This window comes from Oratosquilla oratoria, chromosome 42 (genome assembly GCF_046742065.1).
Source record: "Oratosquilla oratoria isolate Oo_2021 chromosome 42, ASM4674206v1, whole genome shotgun sequence".
Lineage (NCBI taxonomy): Eukaryota > Metazoa > Arthropoda > Malacostraca > Stomatopoda > Squillidae > Oratosquilla > Oratosquilla oratoria.
The window spans coordinates 38,744,037-38,751,536 of NC_134818.1; positions in this window are offsets into that span (position 1 = coordinate 38,744,037).

The following is a 7,500-nucleotide window of genomic DNA, read 5'->3' on the forward strand; positions in this document are numbered from 1 at the left end:
TATTCGTGTCCTGGTACATCTTCTCCATGCCCTACAATATTCATCACAGGGAATGGTCTATACTGGCGAGACAGACGTTGTCGTAATACTTCTGTGTAACTTCCACCACATCAAGGCTGTCAATCCGGAGTCAGGAATCTGGAATTCTTTTAAAACAGGAAAGACAGTCAACATGATATCCCTCAACAGTATTGCCTCAAGTTTGGGTCAGACAGCACGTCATCTTTCAAGTACAAAGGCAAGCGATACTGCTCCAAGCGGAAAGATGAGGTTCTATCCCTCTTGAATGAGTTTGCGACAATTGCTAGCACACCGTTTCTTACATCGCCAGAGTTGAGGGAAGTGGTGAGTCACTTTGTTTGCAAAATGTACTCCGACGAACCTATCACTGATGACACCAACGTTGACCTTTTTCGAATGAGGGTTTTCTGTCACAAGACTCGAAATGTGGAAAGAAGACCGCCTACAAGTGATGCGCTGGAGTGTCTTCCAGGCGAGCATCTGGACCACAGCGCACGAGCCACTGGCACAAGTCCCAAGCCCAAGCAATCATAGATGGATGGAAAGAGATGGCCAACTGGTTCCCATATGGACCACGTTGCCCATTGCCAGGGATGTGTTTGATCTAGACGTGAAATGCGCGTGCACAAAACCCTCCTCGTCATGCAAGTGCCAAAAGGCTGACTTGAAGTGCTCACGTTTATGCAAGTGCGAATGTCCTAACTAAATTACCATCATTGTAGTGCGAATGAGTAATGATCTTTAGATGCACTTACCTAATCAATGAAACATCACTAAGAACAAGGAAAACAGACTGTTTGGTTTATATTCATGGTATTTTATAGAATTTACGTTCATATGTGTTCAATAGTTAATATGCATAATTCTGCAAAATTGTACTGTAACGTTTGATGTGTAATCTACCATTACGGTAAGATAAATACTCTGATGCAACCAGAAATGGTTTTATCTGATTCCTTGACCATGAAAACCTTGGTATAGATACCAAATTTATGCTTCTAGGTTGAATAGATTCCGAGATATTGACATTATTAGATTTTGATGGCGGCCATCTTGGAAAATGGCGGGAATGTATGAAGACCTCATGTGATCTTTGTCCACTCGGACCAAAATTTTTACTTAGGCCCTAAGCTTCAAAATAGTACCAAAAATCAAACTTTTGCAAAAAGGTGAAGTGACTAATACCTCAGCCCCCCCCCACTAATGGGCTGTCTCCTTGGCGATGTGCGTCTAGTTCCTGCCAGGTCCTTAGGATCCACTGGACTTCGTCGCGCTAGGTGCGTTGCTAGAACTCACTGTGAGAGGTCGTCAGATCACACACACGCTCCAGAAACGCCCAGCATGCAGAGAGTGTCTGCTCTACGCCTAATGTGCCTTTGGGATGAACACGAGGCCCACGTAAAAATGAGATTTTTCTTTGGGTGGGTCTCTGCAACACCAGAACGACCTGTCTGCTACTCAGTCGTCGCGACGGACCACATCTAAGAGGCAACGAACCTCCACAGAACCACAAGAAATTGGTTCCCAAAGTAACTACGAACCCCTCATTGGCCTCAGTAGAAGTAATAGCTTGATCCTTGAGGGGTTCTCCCTCAGTTGAATAAAGTCGTGTAACGGCGGTCAAAATAGATAGTGACGGGAAAGGTCAAGTGAAGCAGACCTTTTCTCTCTGGTTACTGAAGATTTCTCCACATCTACTCTCCTCCCACCGGCTGAACAAGATCATCACTCGGCAGCCTGATTAAAGCTAGAGTGAAGCCATCACTAAACCATTATGCGTCCTGTTCCATTGGGCCCAGAAAGTGGTGACAAAAGAGCATCCCTATCGATGTTATTAAAAAATAAGTAAAATAAAAGTTTATTGCTTTTAGAACGAGAGAGATTACAGATTACAGCACATAAACAGTACACTGAATATTATAATGGAAACACGGGGGGATTCATGTCAGTGCATACTTATTTAACAATTACGTGAAGAAGAAAGTCAGGTGTGTGTGTGTGTGTGTGTGTGTGTGTGTGTGTGTGTGTGTGTGTGTGTGTGTGTGTGTGTGTGTGTGTGTGTATGTGCGCGCGCGCGTGTGTGTGTGCTCGCCTGCATTCAGTTAGTTGTATTTACCTTTGCTCATGGTGTCACAGCCACCACATGGGATTCTGTAAACCATGCTGTTGTTATTATGTTCTTTTCTACCCTTACCTCTCACTACTTCACCTATCTTCGTACAGGATGTACTGGCGATCTTCAGCCCTGCTCTGCGGAGTAAATGTCCTAACTCTTCTGTGTACTTGGAGTTGGGAACCACAATGAAGCCACCTTCCTTAGTCTCCTTTATCTCATCCTTTCTATTTTTCATTATTTTGAGCGCTATTTTCTTTAAACTATGGAGTAACCCTTCTGGTTATTTAAGTCCTGAGAACACTTTCAAAAAGTATTTGACCTCTCTGTCAATATGTTCTTTACTGCATACCCAGAACGCTCTGAGAAAAAATCCAATTATTACTCCTCTCTTTATCCTTTCACTATGTGCCGAAAAGTAGTGAATGAGGTCATTTTTGTTTGTAGCTTTTCTGTGAACCGAGAAAGCTGTTACATCGTAACTTATCATGATAAGTTACAATGTAACAGCTTTGTTCACAAATGTTTCCGCAGAGGGGGCACTAACAACACCCAAGGACGCCATCGGTAATATAGATGACCAGGATTTACCAGTGGAAAAAGATGATTTCTTAGAATTAGTCTTTCTGTGTATCAGATTCGGACCGTTCATGTTCCAGGATGAGGAATATTGTCAGATACGTGGTCTGGCAATGGGGAGTCCACTCAGTGCAGTCCTAGCATCCTTATACATGGAGGTTTTGGAGAGAGATCATTTTATGAAAATTATTGGAAAAGGGACACATTGGTTTCGATACGTAGATGACATCCTAGTCATTGCCCCGGAGAAAACCAATTTCAACACCAAACTCAATAGGCTGAACATGGTAGACAGGGATATTCGGTTCACAGTGGAGCACGAGGGGGATCAAAAGTTACTTTTCTTAGATGTAGTAATTTGGAGGAAGGATAACGGTACCGTTGGTTTCTCGGTTCACAGAAAAGCTACAAACAAAAATGCCCTCATTCACTACTTTTCGGCACATAGCGTTCCGAGTATGCAGTCAAGAACATATTGACAGAGAGGTCAAATACATTTTTAAAGTGTTCTCAGGACTTAAATATCCAGAAGGGTTACTCCATAGTTTAAAGAAAATAGCGCTCAAAATAATGAAAAAGAGAAAATATGAGATAAAGGAGACTAAGGAAGGTGGCTTCATTGTGGTTCCCAACTCCAAGTACACAGAAGAGTTAGGACATTTACTCCGCAGAGCAGGGCTGAAGATCGCCAGTACATCCAATACGAAGATAGGTGAAGTAGTGAGAGGTAAGGGTAGAAAAGAACATAATAACAACAGCATGGTTTACAGAATCCCATGTGGTGGCTGTGACTTAAACTACTTTGGGGAGACAGGAAGAGGCATACACAAGCGGACATATGAGCACAAGAGTGACCTGAGGGCCCACCGAGCATCAAACGCTTTGGTGGTTCATGCGGAGAAATATGGACATTTACCTAACTGGGACGGAGTGGAAATATTAGAAGAAGGGTTAGACAAGAAATAACGAAAAATAGTCGAGGCAGCTTTCATAACATCACAGCCCTACTGTAATCATCGGGATGGTTTTATCAAGCTGTCCAAAACGTCCGGCTGGATGGTCCTTCAGGAGTTGAAGGGTACGAGAGGGAGGGATGGGGTGGGTTAAGGAAGGAACGCGGAATGATGTGAGGTATAAAATTGTTGATTTCTTGACCATGTTTACACACTCTGAAGAAGGTCTGTTAAGAGCGAAACGTCAGTAAATAAAAACTTCAACGATTCTCGGTGTTTATCTCACCCCCTGCCACTCATATATATATATATATATATATATATATATATATATATATATATATATATATCATGTTGTATATATATATATATATATATATATGTATATATATATATATATACATGTATTTATATATATATATATATGTATATATATATGTATATATATATATACATATATATATATATATATATATATATATATATATATATACTGTATGTAAATATATATATATACTGTATATATGTAAGTGTATATATATACATATATATATAAATATATATATATACATATCTAATTATATCTTATATACGCATATATATATATATGAATATGTATGTATAATATATATATTTATGTATATATATATATATATATGTAAATATATACATATATACGTGCAAGGTCACCACTTAAGAAAATAAACAAACGGAGCAGAGCGCTTTCGTATATTACATCTTCAGTGTAAATTACACTGAAGATGTAATATACGAAAGCGCTCTGCTCCGTTTGTTTATTTTCTTAAGTGGTTACCTTGCATTTATAAAACACACGTTCCTAGTGTTCTTATTGCATATACATATATACATATAAACGTAGAGCACACACACACACACACATTTATATATATATATATATATATATATATATAGATAGATAGATAGGTAGATAGATACATACATACATACATACATACATAGATATTGGAAATTCCACGGATTAATTCAATTGCCTGATGACAGACGTAATAATCAACACATCAATCCTTTCAGCAACAACACACCGAACTACAGAGTTTTTATTCTGGTCGTAGCCAGACGGTCTCATTCTTCAGGTGAGGGATAGAGGGGGCGCGGACCCCTTCATGAACGCTGTCCAGACCGATCAACCCAAATGTATGCAATAGAGTCGTGTGATGGTAGCCATAACGAAGTATGCAAAGGACGCCACAGCATGTGTTCATGTACATTTAAATGTGGTGGAGAAAAGCTGTGGCAGTGTTATAAAGAATGAATAGATGAGATGTTTGTTTTTATGTCACGATGTTGGGACCGCGTCAGCTGTCCTCCTGGGTCTCTCGGGAAGAGCGAAGACATTCAAGTGAGCGACAAGAAATCGTCGGCGACGTGGGCTCTTCCCCTGGAAGAAATAAGAAATGGAAAAAAAAAAATGAAATTGAAATATTAAAAGAAAACAAAATGTTAAGAAGATATATAGAAATAGAAAATTAAATGAAGAAAACACGATAGAGAAAGAAGAAAAAAATAATAGAAAAAAATACAAACAGGAAATATAGAAAATGTGGAACAAAAAAATACAAAGAACAGGAAATAAAAGAAACTTTCAGAAATGTATAAAAGAATTTTCAGAGAAAAAAAAATGTAAAAGAAGACTATAAAAAATATGGTCCGACACAGTGGGTGGCTCAGGACTCCACAAAATGGCCTGACGTCAGGGTCCCTTCCACTGGGTACCCTGTGAGGGACTCCCTCGTTCCTGGCGCATCGGCAGCTCGACAGGGACCTCAGGGACCGGCAGGAACATTGCACAGGTGCGAGGACCTTGGCGACCCCGCCTCCGGAGCTAGGAGGACCCCACACCTCGCGACTGTCGCGGGAAGGGGGGACTTCCGACGTCTGGAGAGTGGGTATTGTTCGCCTGTCCAATAGCGCCTAGTTCCAGCCAACTCCTGAGGACCCGACAGACTCCGTCGCGCCAGCTTCGTCGTCGGGGTCCCTTCGACTGGGTACCCAGGAAGGAAACTCCTTGCACTCACCGGGCACCTCGGAATGTCACCAACTTCCGGGGGCCAATGGGAGAGGACGCGTAATGTTTTAATGATGCATTCGCTTTAGCTTTAATCAGGCTGCCGAATGAAGATTTTATTCAGCCGGTGGGAAGAGAATAGATGTGGGGAGACCTTCAGTAACCTAAGAGAAAAGGCCTGCTTCACTTGACCTTTGCCATAAATATATATTTTGGCTGCCGATACACGATTTTATTCAGCTGAGGGAGATCCCTTCAAGGATTAGATTATTACTTCTACTGAGGTCATTTAGGGATTCATAGCTACTTTGAGAACCAATTTCTTGTGGATCTGTGGAGGTTCGTCGCCTCTTATATGCGATCCGGCGCGACGACTGACTCAGTAGCGGAGAGGTCGCTCTGGTGTTGCAAAGACGCACCCAAAGAACGACGTGATTGTTACGGGGGACTCATATTCATCCCAAAGGCCCATCTGGTACATCGACGGCAGCGTAGAGGAGACACTCTCTGCATGTTGGGCGTTTCTGGAGCGTGTGTGCAATCGGAAGACCTCCCTGTCGACATTGGGCATTACCCGGTGAGTGCGGGGAGTTTCCTTCCTGAGTACCCACTCGAGGGAGCCCCGACGGCGAACCTGGCGCGACGGAGTCGGTCGGGTCCTCGGGAATTGGTGGGAACTAGGCGCTATTGGACCGGCGAACAATACCCACTCTCCAGGCGTCAGAAGTTCCCCTTCCCGCGACAGTCGCGAGGTGCGGGGTCCTTCTAGCCTCGGGGGCGGGGTCACCAAGGTCATCGCACCTGTGCGATGTTCCTGCCGGTCCCCGAGGTCCCTGTCGAGCTGTCGATGCGCCAGGAGCCAGGGAGTCCATCGCAGGGTACTCAGTCGAAAGGACCCCGACCTCAGGCCACTTCGTGGGAGGATCGCGAGCCTATAAACTCCACTGAGCCCAGGAAATGTGGCCAAAGGACAAAGAACGTCATTTTATTTATAGTTCCTTTTTCCTTCTTTTTTTCCTTTTTTTTTCTAAGCATATTCTTTAGCATTTTTTTTTTTCTTCTGTGATCCAGTTTGTTATTACTTTTCCTTTGTATTTCTTTATTTACTATATTTTCATTTTATATTGGTTTTTATCATTTGTTTTTCGTTTTTTTTCTTTTGATTATTTATCTAATTTTCTATATTTCTTCTTTATATTTTTCTTTTTCTATAGTGCTTTAGGTTTTCCCTCTGTTTCTTGTTAATGGTTTTTTTTCTTTTTCTTACTTGCTCCTTCTTCCATTGGAGCAGTCCGTCCAGGCCTCCGACGGTGCTTGTTCTTGTTGAGTGCCAGGCCTCCGCTCTACCCAAAGGACCGAGAGGGACAGTCGACAGCAACGTCAACAGTGTGACGTCAGAAGAGACATCTCCTTTTACCAGTCTTCGTCACACAGCCACAGTTTCCTTATAACACATGCACGTGGGCATGTGCTATGGTGTACTTTATATAATTCCTTATGGCTGCTACTAGACTGTTCTATTACATATCCTTGGGTTTGGCCTGGGGTCTCGTCTGATCTGGACATCGTTCAGTCGGGAGTCCGTGCCTCTTCCCCAACCCCCTCAACTGAGTAATGAGACCGTCTGGCATCGACCAGAATAAAACCTCTGCAGTGCGATGTGATGTTGAAAGTGTTGATTTGTTGATTATTACGGCTGCCGTCAGGCAATTTAATTCATTCGTTCAATTCCCCGTATATACATACATACTTACATACATACATACATACATACATACATACATACA